General features: G+C 38.8%; 1 protein-coding gene and 1 pseudogene across 39 annotated transcripts in view; one reads left to right on the top strand and one right to left on the bottom strand.

The window, feature by feature from the left end:
* Positions 1 to 22,990, bottom strand: part of RIMS2 (regulating synaptic membrane exocytosis 2) — a 752,291-nt gene that overhangs the window by 669,897 nt on the left and 59,404 nt on the right. The window lies entirely within an intron of this gene.
* LOC109027915 (mediator of RNA polymerase II transcription subunit 21-like) lies at positions 794 to 14,074 on the top strand (annotated as a pseudogene).

Genomic DNA, 22,990 nt, shown 5'->3' with positions numbered 1-22,990 from the left:
CAGACTAACACAGATGTTCCTTTAAGGTCCAAGGTTTCTTAAGTCAGCTTATTGTGAATGCTGCCTGGCCGGGGACTCACCCTTCCAGGCATGGACTCCTCTCTGGCCCAGGACACGTCCAGAAATACCATCTAACAGTCAAGTCCTAGAATTGGGGACCCCAAGAGCCCTCTTGGTGCTCTATCCCCTTGTGGCTATGTTGGCACCTAAGGTGCAAGACAAACTTCGCTTTACTTATCCCTCTGCTTTTCTCAAGCAGAAGAAGTTTTTCCCCATAGCCACCACAGCTGGTAATGTGCTGAGTCTCATCTGACGCCAGCAAGTCTCAGAGGCTCGCCCAAGGTCCTCGATGTAGCACCTAAGTATTGCTGCTGGTTATTCAGTGCTCAAGGCCTCTTCAATTAGCAGGTGATGAATGCTTCCAGGACTGAGTCCTTTCCTTCAAGGCAGTGGGTTCCATCCTGGCCCAGGATGTGTCTAGAAATGTCATCCTGGAGCTAGGGCCTGGAACAGGGACCTCGCAACTCTGACTAGTGCCCTATCCTGCTGTGGCTGAGCTGGTATTCTAAATGCAAGACAAAGTCCTCCCCACTCTTCCCTCTCCTCTCCTCAATTGGAAGAAAGAGTTCTCTTTTGGAGCCACAAGCTGTGTAGCCTGGGTTTAGGGAAGGAGTGATGCTTACATTCCCCTGGCTGCACCAGTGGTGTCTCAGTATGTTGCATGCCACCTCCCCCAATTCACTGTCTCTCAGCCTAGTTCGGTACTAGGACTTGCCTTAGAGTTGCAGTCCTTATGGCCTACACTGCCTTTCAAGTTTACCTGGAGACAGGGCACACTGCAGCCTTTGGTGGTGAGGTATCCTTACGGAGGACATGATTGGTGGAGGCTTCTATCCACCATCTTGCTCCTCCTCTGACCTCACGTTTTTCTAAGTATAAGATCATGTCATCTGCAAACAAACCTAATGTGGCTTCTTCCTTTCTAATTTGGATGTCCTTAATTTCCTTCTCTTGCTTAATTGCTCTGGCCAGGACTTTCACTTTTATATTGATTAAAAGTGGTGAAAGCAGGCATCCTTGTCTTGTTCCGCATCTTAAAGAAACCGCTTTCAATTTTTCTCCATTCAGTATGATGTTAGCTGGGGGATTTTCACATATGGCCTTTATTATTTTGAGTTATGTTCCTTCTACATTCAGTGTGTTGAGGGTCTTTGGCATAAAAGGATATCAAATTTCATTGAATACTTTTTCAGCATCTATTGAAATGATCATATAGTTTTTGTTCCTGGTTCTTTTAATGTGATGTATTATTCATTTACATATGTTGGCCCATGCTTGATTCCCTGGGATGAATCCCACTTGATCATGGTGAATGATCTTTTTAATGTGTTGTTGAATTTGGTTTGCTAGTATTTTGTTGAGCATTTTACATTTATGCTCTACAGTCTTCTTATTTTGTTGTGTCCTTGTCTAGTTCTGGCATCAGGGTAATGCTTGCCTAGTAGAATGAGTTTGAAAGTATTCCCTTCTCGGCCAGGCGTGGTGGCTCATTCCTGTAATCCCAGAACTTTGGGAGACCGAAGCGGGGAGATCACGAGGTCAGGAGATCGAGACCACGGCAAAACCCCATCTCTACTAAAAATACAAAAAAATTAGCTGGACGTGGTGGCAGGCGCCTGTAGTCCCAGCTACCTGGGAGGCTGAGGCAGGAGAATGGCGTGAATCCGGGAGGCGGAGCTTGCAGTGAGCCAAGATCGTGCCACTGCACTCCAGCCTGGGTGACAGAGCAAGACTCTGTCTCAAAAAAAAAAAAAAAAACAGTATTCCCTTTCTCTTCAGTTTCTTTTAGGAGTTTGAGTAGACATGGTATTAGTTCATCTTTAAATGTATGGTAGAATTCAGCTGTGAAGCAATCAGGTTGTCAGCTTTTCTTTTGATGGTAAACATTTTACCACAGTGTTGCTCTCATTACTCATTACTGGTTTGAGGTTTTCTATTTCTTCATGGTTAAATCTTCTTAGATTGCATGTGTCCCCTGCTATTACTGCATTGCAGTCTATCTCTCCCATTAGATCTATTAATGTTTGCTTTATGTACTAGGGAGCTCCAGTGTTATGTACACAGAAATTCATAATTGTTATGTCATCTTGTTGAATTGATCCCCTTTATCATTTTACACACACACACATGCACACATATATAGTCTTTGTTTTTACAGTCTTTGATTTGTAGTCTATTTTATCTAAGTATAGCTACTTCTGCTTGATTTTGGTTTCTAATTGCAATGAAATATCTTTTTCCACCCCTTCAAGCTTAGTCTATGTGTATCTTTACAGGTGAGGTGGGTTTTTGGTAAGAAACATATAGTTGGTTGTTCTTTCTTTAGCTATTCAGTCACTCTCTGCCTTTTAGTTGGAGAATTAAGTCCATTTACATTCAAGGTTATAATTGGTAAGGACTTACTACTGCCAATTGTTGCTTGTTTTCTGGTTGTTCTGTAATTCCTCTCTTCCTTTCTTACTGTGTCCTTTGGTGGTTGATATGGTTTTGCTCTGTGTCCCCACCCAAATCTCATGTCGAATTGTAATTCTCAGTGTTGGAGGAGAGACCTGATGGGAGGTGATTGGATCATGGGGGCGGATTTCCCCCTTGCTGTTCTCATGATAGTGAGTGAGTGAGTTCTCACCAGATCTGGTTGTTTAAAAATGTGAAGCATTTCCGTCTTCACTCTCTCTGTCTTCTGCCACCATTTGAAGACATACTTGCTTCCCCTTTGCCGTCCCACCATGATTATAAGTTTCCTCAGGCTTCCCAACCATGCTTCCTGTACAGCCTGCAGAACTGTGAGTCTTTATTCATAAATTACCCAGTCTCAGGTAGTTCTTTATGGCAGTGTGAGAACAGACTAATACAGTGGTTAAGCAATGCTTCTGGTATTATATTTTAATTGGCATTGTGGTTACCATGAAGCTTATAAAAAACATCTTATAGGTTAAGAAGTTATTTTAAATAAGTGAAAACTTACCTTACATCATAAAGAACACAGAAAGAAAAAAAAAACTCTACACTTTAAATCCATTCCCTCCCATTTTTACTTTATGTTGTCTCAAAATACATATACTTTCTCTTAAAAGGTAGCTATAACTATGATTATTGTTAGATCTGTCCTTTGAGCTTCATAGTAAAGTTATGAATGGATTGCACACTGTAATTACACTATTATTCTGGGTTTCTCCTTGTACTTAATTTTACCAGTAGGTTTTATACCTTCAGATGTTTTCTTTTTGCGTGTATTTTTTCCTTTCAGATTGAATAACTCCCTTTGGCATTTCGTGTGTGTGTGTGTGTGTGTGTGTGTGTGTGTGTGTGTGTGTCTGTGTGTGTGTGACAGAGACAGAGAGAGAGGGAGAGAGAGAGAGAGTATTGCTATGCTGCCCTGGTCCTGAACTCCCAGGCTCAAGCAATTCTCCCACTTCTTTCTCTCAAGTAGCTGGGATTACAGGCACATACCACTGTGCCTGCCTCCCTTTAAGTATTTCTTCCCATATTCGTGGTGGTGAATTCTCCCAGTTTTTGTGTATCTGGGAAAGACTTTCTCTCTCCTTCATGTCTGTTGGATAGTTTTGCTAAATACAATATTCTATTTTTTTTTTTTAGACAGAGTCTTGCTCTGTTGTCCAGGCTGCAGTGCAATGGTGCATTCTCAGCTCAGTGCAACCTCCACCTTCCAGTTTGGGTGATTCTCCTGCCTCAGCTTCCTGAGTAGCTGGGATTACAGGTGTGTGTGACCAAGCCCGGCTAATTTTTTTGTATTTTTAGTAGAAACAGGTTTTCACCATGTTGGCCAGGCTGGTCTCAAACTCCTGACCTCAGGTGATAAGCATGACTTGGCCTCCCAAAGTGCTGGGATTACAGGATTACAGGTGTGAGCCACTGTGCTCAGCCATGGTATTCTTAAAACAGCAGATTTTTTCCTTCAGCACTTTGAAAATGTTGCCCCACTCCCCTCCTGGAATGTATGATTTCCACTGAAAAGTCTGTTGCCAGACAAAATGGAGCTCCTTTATATGTTGTTGGGCTTTTTGTTGTTGTTGTTGTTGTTTTGTTTTGTTTTGTTTTTTGTTTTTTGTTTTGACAGGAGCTCACTCTGTCACCCAGGCTGGAGTGCAGTGGCTCACTGCAACCTTCAACTCCCAGGCTCAAATGATTCTCCCGTCTCAGTCTCCCGAGTAGCTGGGATTACAGGTGCACATCACTTCCTCTCAGCTAATTTTTGTATTTTTCGTAGAGATGGGGTTTCACCATGTTGGGCTGTCTGGTCTTGAACTCCTGACCTCAAATGATCCACCTGCCTCGGCCTCCCAAAGTGCTGGAATTACAGGCATGAACCACAATGCCTGGCCGATATGTTAGTTGCTTCTTTTCTCCTGCTGCATTTAGAATCCTCTCTTTGTCCTTGACCTTTGAGAATTTGATTATGTGCCTTGGGGTACTCTTATTTGGGTCTAATCTGTTTGGTGTTCTCTGACCTTCCTGCACCTGGATATTTATTTCTTTTCCAAGGTTATGTAAGTTTTGTTATTATTTCTTTAAATAATCTTTCCACTCCTTGTTCTTGCTCAATTCCCTCTGGAACATCAATAAATCTTAGATTTGCTCTTTTAAGGTAATTTTCTATATCTTGTAGATGATCTTCATTCCTTTTAAATTTTTTCTTATTCCTCTTCAATTTTCAGTATTTCATATTTCAGTATTTTCAAAAAACTTGTCTTTGAACTCACTAATTCTTACCTCTGCTTCATCCATGTTGCTATTGAGAGCCTCTAATGAGTTTGTCAGATCAGGAAATATATTTCTCAGGTCCAAGGTTTCTGTCTGGCTTTTAAAAACTATTTTAATTTCTTTGTCAAATTTCTCTGATGATTTCTGAATTGTTTTTTCATTTTTGTAAATATTTATTTTCATTCATATTGTGTAAATACCAAGAAATGAAATAGCTAGATCACACAGTAACTGTATTAATACTTTAAATTTTTTAAAATTATACTTTAAGTTCTGGGATACATGTACAGAATGTACAGGTTTGTTACCTAGGTATACACATGCCATGGTGGTTTGCTGCACCTGTCAACCTGTCACCTACATTGGATATTTCTCCTAATGCTATCCATCCCCTAGCTGCCCCTGACAGGCCCCGGCGTGTGATGTTCCCCTCCATGTGTCCATGTGTTCTCACTGTTCAACTCCCACTTATCAGTGTTTGGTTGAAATAGTGTCTCACTGTGGTTTTGATTTGCATTTCTCTGATGACCAGTGATGATGAGCATTTTTTTCATGTGTCTGTTGGCTGCATAGATGTCTCCTTTTGAGAAGTGTCTGTTCATATTCTTTGCCCACTTTTTGATGGGGTTGTTTGTTTTTTCTTGCAAATTTGTTTAGTTCCTTGTAGATTCTAGATATTAGCCCTTTGTCACATGGATAGATTGCAAAAACTTTCTCCCATTCTGTAGGTTGCCTGTTCACTCTGATGATAATTCCTTCTGCTGTGAAGAAGCTCTTTAGTTTAATTAGATCCCATTTGTCAATTTTGGCTTTTGTTGCCATTGCTTTTGGTATTTTAGTCATAAAGTCTTTGCCCATGCCTATGTCCTGAATGTTATTGTCTAGGTTTTCTTCTAGGGTTTTTATGGTTTTAGGTCTAACATTTAAGTCTTTAATCCATCTTGAGTTAATTTTTGTATAAGGTGTAAGGAAGGGGTTCAGTTTCAGTTTTCTGCATATGGCTAGTCAGTTTTCCCAACACCATTGATTAAATAGGTAATCCTTTCCCCATTGCTTGTTTTTGTTAGGGATATCAAAGATCAGATGGTTGTAGAAGTGTGATGTTATTTCTGAGGCCTCTGTTCTGTTCCATTGGTCTATATATCTGTTTTGGTACCAGTACCATGCTACTTTGGTTACTGTAGCCTTGTAGTATAGTTTGAAGTCAGGTAGCATGATGCCTCCAGCTTTGTTCTTTTTACTTAGGATTCTCTTGGCTATATGGGCTCTTTTTTTGTTTTTATATGTTATCTTGGAGATCATTTAGATTCCTTAAAACTGGTATTTTGAATTCTTAAGAGAGTTCACATATGGCTGTCTCGTTAGGGTCAACCACTGGTTTCATTCGTTCTCCATTTGAGGAGACCATGGTTCCCTCTTTGCTCTTGTTTTTTTGAATGTACATTTACATCTTTGCATTCAAGGATTAGTTATTTATTCCAGTCTTACCTATCTGGCTTATTGTGGTTTTTATTGGATATGTTTGCTTACAGATGCTTTGTGATTTACATGTTGATTTTCTTTCTTATGGTTGTTTGTTTTTTCTGCCATGTTGCTGCCTCCTTTTTGGCACTACTTGGTGCATTAAACCCAAGTTTGCCTTGGTTGTAGTAAATATTCAGAGTGCCACCCATCCCAAATGAGTCCGAAAGGGGATAGCCTTATAGTGTGGGAAGGCTGGCTAGGGATTCATGCCCAAGGGACCTGTGGAACAAACCTCCTACAGCATGGCATCTCCTTTGGCTGACTTACATAGCAGGGTTTCCATGCTGAGGATAGTGGTCCTGCCCTCCCACTTTGTGTTTGGTTGTCCTCAAGGATAATTTTTCCTTCAGGTACTCCTGATGTTTCCCCTGGGTTGAGGCAGGGACAGTCTCCTGCTAGGGAACTCAAGTTAGAAGCAAAACTAGTTATCCACCTTGATCTCACTTTTTCCAGTGTAGAACCTGTAGTTTTGGGGAAACTTTCGGCATATCTGGTGCCAGGCAGATTGTGGGGAGGAGCATCATGGAAATCCAATTCTCTTAATCCGTTCAGAGTCTTTTCAATTCTCTGTAGTCTCAGGAACTGTCTCTTCCTCATATTTGAATTCTGGGATATTACTGGTGATAATCTCAGTGCTGTATGTGTGTGTGTATATATATATATATATGTATGTGTGTGTTTATATATAAATTATATATAAAACATAAATATATATTATATAAATACATATTTCTTGTGGTGGGGGAGTGCAGCCAGCTTCACTTCACCACCTTTGAAACCAGTATTTGTGGTAATTTGTTATAGCAGAAATGGGAAACTAATATAGGAATATTATAAACATTGTTGCAGTGAACATTCTTTACTTTTCTTTTGGTGAGTACATGCATTCATTTCTGCTGAGTATATACCTAGGAATGGAATTTCTGGGTCATATGGTATCATATGTTTAGCTTTGGTAGATACTGCCCATTTTCCAAAACGGTTGACTTTAGTTTAAACTGCTAAAAACAGTGTATCAGAGTAGCAATTGTTCCATAACCTTAAAACACCTACTATTGTCTCTTTTTTAAGCCACTCTAGTGGGTACACAGTAGTGTTTCACTGTGGTTTTATTCTGTATTCCCACTGCGACTAATGAAGTTGAGCACTTTCCACATGTTCAATGGCCATTTATATAAGTTCTTTTATCTAGTAATCTCATAAGTGTCTTTCCTATTTTTTAATTGAGTGATATGTTCTTTTACTGATTTGTGTGAGTTTTATATATTCTGGATATGAGTCCACTGTCAGATAAATTAGGACCTTATGATAGTAAAAAGGGACACATTCTTGTGGCTCTGCCAAGAATCCTTCCATGTAAAAATTTTTAATAGCTACAATGCTGATATTGTGATTGCTATCATAGGCATTCAGTGTAACATGATTAAAAGTCTAGATTTAAAGTTACTTAACAACAAGGGCTAGAAATATCTTCTATCTCCTTTGTATCTTTGGCAGATCCTAATCATTAAGTACACATTTGGTGTATGCTAAGTAAACATTTGAATCAGAGAATGCTCTAAGGTAAACAATGTATTTCTCTTCCCAAGGGCTTTCTTTTAACCCACCAGTTACAATTACTAAAGCTCATGAAAATGTCTACCAGCCAAGTACCACTCGTAACACTGAAACAACGCCGGGAGTCCCAAGAACCAGGGAAGACCAAGAAGCATATTTACAAAGGGGAACCAAAGACAGTTTAGAAAGAGAGAATGGAATTGCAGTGAATCCAAACATTATAGACAGAGAATGACATTCTTGGAATAGCTCCATATCAGAGGAATAAAGTGAAGAAATAAACAGACAAAGTAATCTCTAAAAATAAGAGCAAGTCAACCATAATAAACAAGAGCAGGAGTTCAGGACAAGGCTATGAACAATATCGGTCTGTGAGATGCTTGCTTTTATATAACAAAGCTTAGTGGAAACTACACAAAGACTGGTGTTGGAGAGTATTGTCTGAAGATTCATTGCTATAAAGAAGAATGGCAAAAGCACTCCATACCAGAATTATTATGGTTTGTCCAAATATCTTTTTATTTACTAAAGTGGGGGAACCTAGGGCAAATATGATATCCAGTTTTTATTTGAATAGCATCCAGTAAGTGTTATCTCTTAGGTCGTTCTAAGCAGATTATAATATAAGTAAGCAGTTCAACTAGCAAAAGAATGAAGCATACATACACTGGCCAGATGAAACACTTTTAGATAGGAAAAAAAAAAAAGTATTGCTTACTGAAGTCAATGGCCAATCGAGAACATGTAAGATGCAAAAACCTGAAACAAATAAATATAATACTGACATGCCAGTGAAAATAATACAGTTATCTAAAAACCTTTGTTTTTGCCCATACCTAAGAATACATCAAACCAAATAGGTGAAAGATCTCTATAAGGAGAACTAAAAAACACTGATGAAAGAAATCACAGAGGACACAAACAAATGGAAAAACATTCCATGCCCATGAATTGGAAGAATCAATAACATTAAATATCCAGAATGCCCAAAGCAATATACAGATCAAATGCAATTCATATCAAATTACTAGCATCATTTTTCACAGAATTAAAAAAATTCTAAAATTCATATGGATCCAAAAAAGAGCCTAAATAGCCAAAGCAATCCTAAGTGAAAAGAACAAAGCTGGAGGTATCACATTACCCAACTTCAAACTGTACTACAGGGCTATAATAACCAAAATGATACGGTACAAAAATAGACACAGGGAACAACATAGCAGAATAGAGAACCCAAAAACAAAGCTGCACACCTACAACAAAATGATCTTAGACAGTCAACAAAAATAAACAATGGAGAAAGTATACCCTATTCAATAAACAGTAATAAACAAACTGGCTAGCAATATGCAGAATAATGAAACTGGACCCCTAACTGTGACCATATTCAAAAATTAACTCAAGATGGATTAAAGACAAGGCCACCTGTGGTAGCTCACGCCTCTTACCCCAACACTTTTGGAGGCTGATACAGGTGGATCACTTGAGGTCAGGAGTTCAAGACCAGCCTGGCCAACATAGTGAAACCTCATCTCTACTGAAAAAAAAAAAAAATACAAAAATTAGCTGGGCGTGGTGGCATGCACCTGTAGTCCCAGCTACTTGGGTGGCTGAGGCATGAGAACCACTTGAAACTGAGAGGCAGAGGACCTGAGCCGGGATCACACCACGACATCCAGCCTGGACAACAGAGTGAGACTCTACCTAGAAAAAAAAAATTGGATTGAAGACTTAAATGTAGGGGTAAGGCCTCAAACCATAGAAATCCTAGAAGAAAACCTAGGAAATACTCATCTGGACATTGGCCTAGGGGAAGAATTTATGACTACAACCTCAAAAGCAAATGAAACATTAACAAAAATTGACAACTGGGACCTAATTAAATTAAAGAGATTCTCTACAGCAAAAGAAGCTATCAACAGAGTAAACAGACAAACTACAGTATGGGAGAAAATATTTGCAAACTATGTATCCAAGTACTAATATCCAAAATCTATAAGGAACTTAAACAAATTGACAAATAAAAAATAAATGACCCCATTAAAAAGTTGGCAAAGAGCATAAACAGATATTTCTCAAAAGAAGACATACAAGTGGCCAACAAACATATGAAAAAAATATTCAACATCACTAATCATTGGAGAAACGCAAATAAAACCACAATGAGATACATCTCACACCAGTCACAATGGCCATTATTAAAAAGTGAAAAAAAAAAAAAACAGATATTGGCAATGCTGCAGAGAAAAAGGAATGCTTACACACTGTTGGTGTGAATGTCCATTAGTTCAGCCCCTGTAGAAAGCAGCTTGAGTTTGTAAACTCACCAATCAGCACTCTGTAAAAATGGACCAATCAGCACTCTGTAAAATTGACCAATCAGTGCTCTGTAAAATGGATCAATCGGCAAGGCGTGGGCAGGGCCAAATAAGGGAATAAAAACTGGCCACCTGAGCCAGCAGCAGCAACCAGCTCAGGTCCCCTTCCATGCTGTGGAAGCTTTGTTCTTTCGCTCTTCACAGTAAATCTTACTGCTGCTCACTCTGGGTCCACGGCACCTTTAAGAGCTGTAACACTTGCTAAGAAGGTCTGCAGCTTCACTCCTGAAGTCAAGCGAGACCATGAACCCACTGGAAGGAAGAAACTCCAGACACTTCCGAACATCGGAAGGAATAAACTCCTGACACACCATCTTTAAGATCTGTAACACTCACTGCGAGGGTCTGTGGCTTCATTTTTAAAGTCAAGAGGGACCAAGAACCCACCGGAAGGAACCAATTCTGGACACACTATTACTATTATTGATGCTGTTGCTTTTGTTATATGCATTAGAAATATGTGAGGGAACTATTAATTTTGGACAATGCAGCCTAAATATGGAAGCTGTGTGTCTTTCCCAGTTGCAGAACAGACAGAAGAAAATTTTCGAAGCAAACAAAAGGAAAACAGAACCAAGAGACCAATGGAGAGAGTCCTAAAGATATTCTCTGAGGCTCTGAATCCAGTTACCTATTGGACTTTCCAGTTATATGAACCAATACATTTCTTTTTTCTTTCCTTAAGCTAGTGTAAGGTGAGTTCTTTTTTACTCACAACAAAAAGTATTAATATAAAACCTTTTGCCTATAAATCACAAAAATACAAATGCATATATACACATATAGTAGGTACATATATACATATACACACAAACATACATATGACAAATATATATGCCATATATAAGAAATCTGTGTGTCAAACAATTAGGTTTTCACTATTTGCTGTCACATTATCCACACCAAAAGTAAAAAAAGGAAAGCAGCTTTATTCTATACTCCTAGTTGATAAGTTAATATTCCATCTCCATTAACATCCTATTACAGTATTTTCAAGAAACTTCAAGGAGGCTTGTGTGTGTTAAGGTGGGAAACGGGGAACAATGCAGATGTGGTTGGAAAGGTAAATTGATCAGACTATTATGAATGTTGTATATTAGGGGATTTGAAATTTTATTTTGTTGAACATAGGTATGATGTTTTTGAGATCATAAGTGACATTCTTTATTCATGCAATAAACACTTAATGAATACATAGTATGTACCAAACACAATACTAGAGCATAGACACATCACAGCTGCTGTTGTCAAATTTATAATCCATTTAACAGGTCTGTGTTCTCTAACATTGATGGCAGATCATAACAGATAAGAAAAATGAGTGAGAATTTATATAGACAAGAAAAAGGAAAAGTTATAAGTAGACTAATTGATCATTAGGACAGTATAAGAACAGTCAAAGAAGGCTCCAAAATATTTATTTTGAGTCATTGGTATAGGAAAAACAGTAAAAACAATAGCTTTTGTCAATAAATACTTAGGTGGGTGCAAAAGTAATTGCAGCTTTTGCAATTACTTTTAATTGCAAACTTTATCTGGAAATATTGAGTTCTCCCTACTTATTAAAAGCTAAGCTCCTTGAAAGCTCTAATCACTATACAAAATAGAGACTAGACTAGTGACTGGTACTTAGTAGGTGCTCAATAAATGTGTTATTTTTGAACAAGCTATCTTTAAGATTTGCAGGTAGAAACATTAATTCAATAATTAATTTATTGATACCTATCATGTTATCAGGGATCATGCTAACAACCGGGGACTATGCTACCAATAAATGAAACACAATTCCATGCTCCTAAGGTACTCTCAGTGTGCTGGAGCATTATCAACCTTTTCCACCCCTAAACACATTTACAATCTCCTGCAAAAATTTTTTCCTGGAAAAGTTTAGAGAAGCAAAGCATCAGAGGATTTATGAAATGGGAGAGACTTATTTATAAGAACATTCAATATGCATGTGAGTTTAGCTAACTCATTTAAAGAACTCAAAAAATTGCCTTTTGATAATGAATAAGTAATAAAGCATGTGATAACTCATAATTTTTTCAATTCTAACTCTATTTTTTAATTGGTGTTATTTTTCCAAAACTCTATTCTTTGTGGAGAATGTGCTGGCAACATCAGTACTGAAAATCAATCTAAGAGTTTAGATGAGAGGTCTAGAAACAAACCTACAACAACAAAACAGCATAGAAGTACATTGTATAATGAGGGTACGGGGAGGGATTTAGGGCAACACAAAGAAGGGTTACCTAATGCAGTCCTAAAGGATGTGTAAAAACTTCCTGGAACACGTTATATTTGACAAAAGTCTTAAGAACTGAGTAGATTAAAACTAATTGCAGGATACAAGACCAATATTCAAAGATCAATTGTATTTCCAGACACTAGCAAAGAACATTTCCAAAATGAAATTATGAAAACAATTGCATGTTTAAAATAGCATGAGCCAGGCATGGTGACTCACACCTATAATACCAGCAACTCGGGAAGCTGAGGCAGTAGGACTGCTTGAGGCCAGGAGTTCAAGACCAGCCTGCAAAAGACCAGACATAGCAAGACCCTGTCTCTGCCAAAAAAAAAAAAAAAAATTAAAATTAGCCAGGGTACGTAGTAGCACATGCTTGTAGTCCTAGCTACTCAGGAGGCAGATGTAGGAAGATTGAGCCCAGGATTTCAAGGCTACAGTGAGCTGAAATCAACACCACTATATTCTAGCTTCTGCAAAACAGCAAGACCCTGTATCTTTAAACAAAAAAAAAATCAAAAAGAAAAAAATACTGAGGTACAAATTTAATAAAAGCAGTGTAAGATTTGTATACTGAAAACTACAAATCATTATTGGGGAAAAATTACAGAAGATTTAAATACATGGAAAGACACCCCATGTCCATAAGTCACAAAACTTAATATTGTTAAGACAGCAATATTCCCTAAATTGACCTACAGATTCAATACAATTAGTATCGAAATCCAAGTTAGCTTTTTTTCAGATCAGTTCTATTGATCTGAAGTCCAGAAATAAGCCCTTGTATCAATGACAAATTGATTTTTGACAAAGGTGCAAAGGCTATTCTGTAGAGAAAGAATAGTATTTATAACAAATAGTGCTGAGAAAACTGTTTATCCATATACAAGAGAATGAAGTTAGACTCCTATTTCACATCATATAAAATTAACTCCAAGGGGATTAAAGACCTAAATGTCAAAGCCAAAACCACAAAACTCTTAGAAGAAAACATAAAAGTAATTTTCATGACCTTGGGTTAGGTAATGGTTTCCTTCGATATGATACTGAAGCACAAGCAACAAAAACAAAAAAAAAGATAAATTGGACATCAAAATTAACTTTGTGCAAAGGCCTCCATCAAGAAAGTGAAAAGAGCGAGAGGAACACGGTGATCAGCTCATGCAGCTGTAAGACACCATGAACTCGCTTTCAGATCAGTTTTGCAATGCCACTGATGTGTTACAGCAATGTGGTCTTCCTGCCTCTTTTAATAATATTCAGACAGCAATTAACAAAGACCAGCCAGCTAACCCTACAGAAGAATATGCTCAGCTTCTTATAGCACTGATTGCACAAACAGCAAAAGACATTCATGTTTTGATAGATTCCTTACCCAGTGAAGAATCTACAGCTGCTTTATAGGCTACTCCCTTATGTAAGCTAGAAGAACAAAACCATGAAGCTGCTACATATTGTTTATCTAGGGAAATGCTTCTAGAAAAGATACAAAGTGCACTTGCTGATATTGCACAGTCACAACTGATCACAGTTACAGCTGAAGACAAGAAGTAGTACCCATGGCCAGTCTCTTCCAGACTTATAGCACCAGTGAATACTATGTGGCTGAGAAAAGGATTGTTCCAACAACATTAAGAATTCTGTCTCAGATTTAGATGGTAAGCCTTACAAACAGTTACAGAAACATTAAACACTGACATGTTACCTTTTTAGCTACTTTTAATAATCTCCAATTTTCACTCTTGATAAACAAGGTTATAAAACTGTGATTAAACCATCTCTGAACCATAATTTTAATTTATTTTACTTTATTTTATTCTTATTTTATTTTGAAACAGGGTCTTGCTCTGTCACCCAGGCTGGAGTGCAGCAGCAGGATCACAGATCAGTGCCACCTCGACCTCACAGGCTCAAGGAATCCTCCCACCTCAGCCTCCTGAGTAGCTGGGACTACAGAGGCACACCACCAAGCCCAGCTAATTTTTTTTGTTTGTATTTCATTTACTTTTATTTATTTATTTGTTTTGTAGAGATAGGGTGTCACTATGTTGCCCAAGCTGGTCTTGAACTCCTGGGCTCAAGCAATCCTCCCACCTCAACCTCTCAATGTGCTGGGATTACAGCCATAAGCCACCATGCCAGGCCAAGGATTTGAATATATATTTCTTCAAATAAAATATAAAAACAGCCAATGAGCACATGAAAAGATGCTCACCATCATTTGTCATTAGAGAAATGCAAGGCAAACCCACAGTGGGATACTACTTCATACCCACCAGGATGGAAACAACCAAAAAGAGAAAATAACAAGTGTTGACAAGGATGTGGAGAAAGTAAAACCCTCACACATTGCTGGTGGGAATGTAAAATAGTGCAACCCTTTGGAAAAGTCTGGCAGTTTTTTAAAAACTTAAACCTAGAGTTACCATATGACCCAGCAATTCCACTCCTAGGTATATATCCAAGCACAATGAAAATACACACCTACACAAAAACTTGTACATGAATGTTCACAGCATTATTCATAATGGTCAAAAAAGTGGAAACAAATCACCTGATGGACATTTGTCAACATATATGTGGCATATTCATACAACAGATTATTATTTGGCCACAAAAGAAAACAAAAAAGTACTATACATGTTACGACATGAATGAACCTTGAAAACAGTATTCTAAGTAAAAGAAGCCAGACACACAAAAAAATTACATACTGTATGATTCCATTTATATAAAGTAATGAGAACAGACAAATCTAGAGAGACAGAAAAGAGATTAGCGGTTGCCAGATTGGTGGCTGGGATGAGGGAATAATGGGGAGTGAGTGTTTAATGAATACAGGGTTTCCTTTTGGGGTGATGAAAATATTCCAAAACTGGACAGTGGTGATGTTTGCACAACACTGCAAATGTACCAAATGCCATACGGTAAAATTTTATATGTGCATTTTACCACAATAAAAAAAGAAGTAAAGTACTGACACATGTTATGACATGAATGACCCTTGAGAACATTATGCTAAGTGAAAGTAGTCATAAAAGACAACATACTGTATGGTTCTGTTTATATGAAATCTCCAGAACAGGCAAATCCATAGAAAGATTAGTGGTTGCCTAGGATGAGGGAAGGGAAAAGGGAGGAGTTGAGTGCTAACGGATACAGAGTTTCTTTCAGGAGGAACAAAAGAACAAAATGTTCTAAAATTAGACTATGGTTATAGTTGCACCGCTCTGAGAATATACTAGAAAGCATTGAACTCAACACTTTGAAAGGCTGAATTGTACAGTATGTGAATTATCTCAATGAAGGGATTCAAGGAGAGAGAAAGGGAGATAACTGAGTAAGAACTGGCCAGGAAAATGAAGGGTTAGTAAAGGACAGGAATAATCAGTACAAGGATATAGGAAAGGATATAGAACAAGACCACCTTTGCTCTTGAAGATTCCATACATCTTGTTCCAAAGTAATTACCACCTAAAATAGATGGCTAGGAAATTTAGCATACAATTAGATAGAAGGAACAGGTTTCTATCCTGGGAGAAGTAATCAATAAATGTTCACTACAAAATACGAATATATGTAAATATATCCAAGCAAGTATTAAGTGGAAAGTAGAAAAACTGAGAGTACACATGTTATACACTCCATTTTCCCAACAAAGTAGAAAGTCTTTGGGTATCAGCTGACAGTGAAGGGTATCAGAGCAGTGTTGAAAATCTATAGAAAATGACAACTTTGAACATATCCCTGAAACAACTGAGAAAGAGAGCCCTTTTCTTGCTTCCTTATGAGACAGGAATATGGGGTGGTCACAGAAGAAATAGGAAATACCAGGCAACAGTTTCACATGACTAACATAGAAGGAACACAGAAACCAGCTACAGGAAAGGGGGAGGAGCCAATAAGACCCTGACAAACAGGATGTAAGAAATACCAGTTAAGACAAGCTAGATCTAACATGGCACTGGATTTGACTCAAATTGTACCCCAGGTTCAATCATAAACTCATTATTATACTAAACCACATCTCACCAGAACCATGACAGTTCCAGGTATACCTATGTTTGTTATAAAACTCAGTGGCACCTCAATTCCAAGAAATCTTATTCTCTTCCCAGAAATCCTTATGATCATTCTGCCTCTTAATTTGAAAAACATTTTTTGGTTTTGACAAACCCCAAACATATTGGGCATAACATACTCTCCTGAGTAGGCCTATACTCCCACCCTTGAGTGTGTACTTTCACTTTACAAAAAATACTTTCTACTTTTGCTTTGACTCATCCTTGAACTCTCTCGCAAAGGTGTCAAGAACCAGGACAGTGGCTGGGGTCAAGGTCTCACCAGTGTTCAGAGGCCTGCCTAAGCCCACTGGCATCACTGATACTCCATAAGACTACAGCACCAATATTAACAGCATAGTAGACCTATTCTTGGCCTTCACCTTCAGTAAAATTCTACATCTAATTCTTCTCAACTTGCTCCTTTTTATACAATTATATAAAATTCTACAGAGTCAAAACACTTGCTAGGCCAAGTGTGGTATAATGCCAGCACTTTGGAAGGCCAAGCTGGGCAGATTGCTTGAACTCAGATATTCGAGACCAGCCTGGGCAAAATGGCAAAAACAACGTGTCTACAAAAAAATACAAAAATTAGCAGGTGTGGTGGTGCATGCCTGTAGTCCTGGCTACTTGGAAGGCTGAGGCAGAAGGATCACCTGATCCCAGGCGGTCGAGCTTGCAGTGAGCTGAGATGGCACCGCTGCACTCCAGCCTAAACAACGGAGTGAGACCTCGTCTCCAAAAAAAAAAACATTAAACAGCACAAAATCAGATTTCCTTCTCCCTCCCTCCTTCACTTTAGTACATTTACATCTAACAAAGGCCACTGGAGCTAAAGAGAGTTGCTGTATGGCAGCTTTTATAAACTGCACCTAGACTATTCATTCTGCCACTAACCAGGGCACAGGTGCTATGTAGTTCCCAGGCTAGTGTAAATCTTAATGAGAAACAATGAACTTCCGTACACATACATGTCTTTAGCCCATATGTCTGTCAAGTCTCAGATGACAACATGAATAGAACCCAGTAAAAGTCCCAAGTATGAGGCTTCTCTACACGTGTGGTTAAAAAGCTGAAGATAGAGCTGTGTCATATAACGTTTAGTCTCTCTCTCCTCACTCTCACTCTTTAAAAAGATAACCACGCCTAATTCCTAAAAAATGGTAAGACCAGCATGATGGTTGAGTGTCAACTTGATTGGATTGAAGGATGCAAAGTATTGTTCCTGGGTATCTGTGAGGGTGTTGCTAAAGGATTAACATTTGAGTCAGTGGACTGGGAGAGGGAGACCCACCCTCAATCTGGGTGGGCACCATCTAATCAGCTGCCAGCACAGCTAGGATAAAAGCAGGCAGAAGAACGTGGAAGGACTAGACCGGCCAAGGCTTCTGGACTTCATCTTTCTCCCATGCTGGATGTTTCCTGCCCTCAAACATTGGACTCCAAGTTCTTCAGCTTTTGGACTCTTGGACTTACACCAGTGGTTTGCCAGGGGCTCTTGGACCTTCAACCACCGACTGAAGGCTGCACTGTCAGCCTCCCTACTTTTGAGGTTTTGGGACTCAGACTGGCTTCCTTGCTCCTCAGCTTGCAGATGGCCTATTGTGGGACTTCATCTTGTGATTATGTGAGTCAATACTCCTTAATAAACTCCCCTTTATATATACATCTATCCTATTAGTTCTGTTCCTCTAGAGAACCCTAATACAAACAATGACAGATGGCTGGAATAAACCCATAGTCTCCCAAAGTGACTACTTTGAAGAAGACAATACTCATTTAAAGGTACAGAATCTGACGGAGTTGTTTTAAATCAGTTAAATTTTGCACATAATCATATTTCAAATAAACACACTTTGGATGAGTTGAACAAAGAGATTAACTTTAGTGCATGTCTTAACAAAAGTTATGTTCTTCTACTGTGCAGGAGAATTAAGACCAAGAGTATGCAACAGACTTAGACACTGCAGTGCAACAATGTGGACTGTGATTTAAGGCCATGATATGGTTTGATTGCGTCCCCACCCAAATCTCATCTTGAATTCCCACATGTTGTGGGAGGGACCAGTGAAAGGTAACTGAATCATGGGGGAAGGTCTTTGCCATGCTTTTCTCATGATAGTGAATAAGTCTCATGAGATTTGCTGGTTTTATAAGAGAGTTTCCCCTGTACATGCTCTCTCTTTGCCTGCCACCAGCCACGTAAGATGTGACTTTTTCCTCCTTGCCTTCTGCCATGATTGTGAGACCTTCCCAGCCATGTGGAACTGTAAGTCCATTAAACCTCTTTCTTTTGTATATTGCCTAGTCTTGGGTATGTCTTTAATACCAGCGTGAAAATGGACTAATACAGTAAATTGGTACCAGGAGTGGGGTGCTACTGAAAAGATAGACAAAAAGGTGGAAGTGACTTTGGAACTGGGTAACAGACAGAGGTTGGAACAGTTTGGAGGGCTCAGGAGAAGAAAGAAAAATATGGGAAAGTTTGGAACTCCCTAGTGACTTGTTGAATGGCTTTGACCAAAATGCTGATAATGATATGGACAATGAAATCCAGGCTGAAGTGGTCTCAGATGGATATAAGGAACTTGTTGGGAATTGGAGCAAAGGTGACTATTGTTATGTTTTAGCAAAGAGACACAGCATTTTACCCCGGCCCTAGAGATCTGTGGAACTTTGAACTTGAGAGAGATGATTTAGGGTATCTGTGTGAAGAAATTTCTAAGCAGCAAAACATTCAAGATGTGACTTGGGTGCTGTTAAAGGCATTCAGTTTTAAAAGGGAAACAGTATAAAAGTGTGGAAAATTTGCAGCCTGATAATGTGATAGAAAAGAAAATCCCATTTTCTGGGGAGAAATTCAAGCCAGCTGCAGAAATTTGCAAAAGTAACAGGGAGTCGAATGTTAATCACCAAGACAATGGAGAAAATGTCTCCAGGGCTTGTCAGAGACCTTTGCTGCAGCCCCTCCCATCACAGGCCTGGAGATTTAGGAGGAAAAACTGGTTTTGTGGGCCAGGCCCTTGGTCCCCCTTCAGTGTGCAGTCTAGGGACTTGGTGCCCTGTGTCCCAGCTGCTCCAGCCTTGACTAAAAGGGGCCAAGGTACAGCTCAGGCTGTTGCTTCAGAGGGTGGAAGCCCCAAGCCTTGGCAGCTTCCACATGGTGTTGAGCTTGTGGGTGCACAGAAATCAAGAGCTGAGGTTTGGGAACCTCCACCTAGATTTCAGAAGATGTATGGAAATACCTGAGTGCCCAGGCAGAAGTTTGCTGCAGGGACGGGGCCCTCATAGAAAACCTTTGTTAGGGCAGTGGAGAAAGGAAATGTGGGGTCGGAGTCTCCACACAGTGTCCCTATTGAGGCACCACCTAGTGGAGCTATGAGAAGAAGGCCACCGTCCTCCAGACCCCAGAATAGTAGACCCACTGACAGCTTGCACCATGCACCTGGAAAAGCCACAGACACTCAACGCCAGCCCATGAAGGCAGCGGGAGGGAGGCTGTATCCTTCAAAGCCACAGGGGTGGAGCTGCCCAAGACCATGGGAACCCACCTCTTGCATCAGCATGACCTAGATGTGAGACATGGTGTCAAAGGAGACTGTTTTGGAACTTTAAGGTTTAATGACTGCCCTGTTGGATTTCAGACTTGCATGGGGCCTGTAGCCCCTTGTTTTGGCCAATTTCTCCCATTTGGAACAGCTGTATTTATTCAATGTCTGTACTTCCACTGTATCTAGGAAGTAACTAATTTGCTTCTGATTTTACAGGCTCGTAGGCAGAAGGGACTGCCTTGTCTCAGATGAGACTTTGGATTGTGGACTTTTGAGTTAATGCTGAAATGAGTTAAGACTTTGGGAGACTGTTAGGAAGGCAGGACTGGTTTTGAAATGTGAAGACATAAGATTTGGAAATGACCAGGGGCGAAATGATATAGTTTGGTGGTTTCCTCACCCAAATCTCATCATGAATTCCCACATGTTGTGGGAGGGATTCAGTGGGAGGTAACTGAATCATGGGGGCAGGTCTTTCCCATGCTGTTCTCATGATAGTGAATAAGTCTCACAAGATCTAATGATTTTATAAGAGCAAGTTTCCCTGCACAAGCTCTCTCTTTGCCTATCACTATCCATGTAACATGTAACTTGCTCCTCCTTGCCTTCCGCCATGATTGTGAGGCCTCACCAGCCATGTGGAACTGTAAGTCCATTAAACCTCTCTTTTGTAAATTGCCCAGTCTCAGGTATGTCTTTATCACCCGAATGAAAATGGACTAATACAGGCCATAAAAACAAAGGCAGGGAAAAAAATACCTGCCCATATAAAGATCTTGAGTAACCCATTCAGGTAGGCATTAACTCACTTTTATGGCTGTCAAGAAGCTAACATTTATTAACTCAAGATATAATAGGAGCACACTTTTTTGTTTTGTTGCTCTAGTTTTGTTGTTGCTGATATAAGAAAAGAAGTGGTGCTGTGGTTTGGGGGGTTTTTTTAAACAAGAAATGTCTTTCGATGGGTAAGAACTGGTAATGTTTATGTATCTCTTGACTTCTACCACTGTCATAACAGAGAAATAATTTTAATCATTACACAAGCAATAAATCAAATATCAAGACATAGTGATTGGGCTATATAACAAGTGTTAAAGTAGCTATTTCTAACTGAAAGGAGTACTTCTTTCATATGCCTGGATTTTCTAAATTGATTCAATGGGTATGTTTCTTATTTTTCAAATATATAGTCATTTGGAATTCCTATTATTTTTATCTAGCCAGATCAAAATTATCTAAAATAAAAAGTATATAAAAATTGCTCTTTGTTAAGCCTATACTAAGTTGTTATTCTTAAATATAAATGACTAAGGTAATCTCTTAAGATATATATATATTTCAGATTCTTGGTCACAGAGAGGAAAAAGCCACAGGAAGCTGCACTCTGTTAGATTAAGCCAGCTAGTATAAAAAGCTCATGACCAATTATTTGGAACAGCTGCAACTGAGTCACTGAGCTAAATTTTAAAACCAACCTAAGTTTATCAAACAAACTCTAAAAAATGCTTACAAATTTAAAGGTACAGAGAGTAATTTTTGGTTGTTGGTTTGTTTTCACTGATGTCTGGTTTTTAGGATTTGTTGTTGTTGTCTGTTTACAAGCACTACTAGTTAAGTTGCTAATAATTCCTACTTAACATAAAAGAACACCTATATTTATTAATACAACCTCAAAATAACATAAATATGGTATCTGGGGTTTCATTTTTGATTAAGAGATTTGATAAAGTGAAAGAAATGTCTGAAGTAAACTTATTCTTGAAATTTAAAAACATATCTTAAATTTCAAATGATTGTATGTGTTTACCTTGTGTTCTTTAACAATCTCTGAATCCCCAGACATTGACACACAGCCCAATTACTTTATATGTAAAACACTTGAATTATTATATAAGCTACCTTTCCATCCTCTCCTTGAGTCAATGAGTAAGCATAGTTAAATGTTTAATCTGTGTATTCAGCAACATTCAAGAATTTACTTAAATGTTGCTTTCAGAGTGCGCTCCCTTCTGAAGATTGTTTATATAAAGGGCACATGTTTATCAGTTTCTAATATTTTAGTTGGTAGAGATAGATAAGATCAAGTCTAAACTTAGCTATTTTTCTTTTTTTTCTTTTTTTAGACAGAGTTTCGCTCTTGTCACCCAGGCTGGAGTGCAATGGCGCAATCTTAGCTCACTGCAACCTCCACCTCCCAGGTTCAGTGATTCTCCTGCCTCAGCCTCCCAAGTAGCTGGGACTACAGGCACATGCCACCATGCCCAGCTATTTTATCCTTTAATATAACAATAATTCTAATACTCTGTTGGAAGGCAATTCATGGATGTCCCTTGTTTCTTCATGTCCTGTGAGAAGATGCACTGACTTATTGTTCTGAACTATTTTGTTTACACCGTAAACACTTGGAAGATAAGCTCTGCTTCAGCAACAGATTTGGGGGCAGCTTTGGAAATAATAATGTCTCCTTCTAGGTCAAAGGGCAGTAAAGCGTACTTACTACATGCTATAAAAGATTTGACGCCCTAGCCTCAGAGCTCCTCTCCTATAATTCAGCTCACTGCATGTGTAGGTATAATCTGGCCTTCTTTATTTCATCCTGTGGGAATAGGAGCTTACAGAATTGAAACAAATAATACACTGGCTACTATTATTGCTGTGAGTAATCAACTGCCCTTCATCTCTGACCCAGAGTTTCATTTCTTCTGCCAGCATCCTGAAACCATGGCAGGCTAACTTGTTAGTTTGTCAATAGAATAAAATCTCAGACATTTCATGGTTTTTGATAATCTAACACATATTGATATAATTTCATAAAGTATCTATTGAATGTCCTCAGTGTGCTAGCACTAGTTTTAACTTATAATGAGACTTGAATTCTGGATCCTC

The sequence above is a fragment of the Gorilla gorilla genome, chromosome 7 (genome assembly GCF_029281585.2).
Source record: "Gorilla gorilla gorilla isolate KB3781 chromosome 7, NHGRI_mGorGor1-v2.1_pri, whole genome shotgun sequence".
In the NCBI taxonomy this organism is placed as follows: domain Eukaryota; kingdom Metazoa; phylum Chordata; class Mammalia; order Primates; family Hominidae; genus Gorilla; species Gorilla gorilla.
Note: the sequence above shows the minus strand (reverse complement) of the source record. Positions and strands in the feature narration are given on the sequence as shown.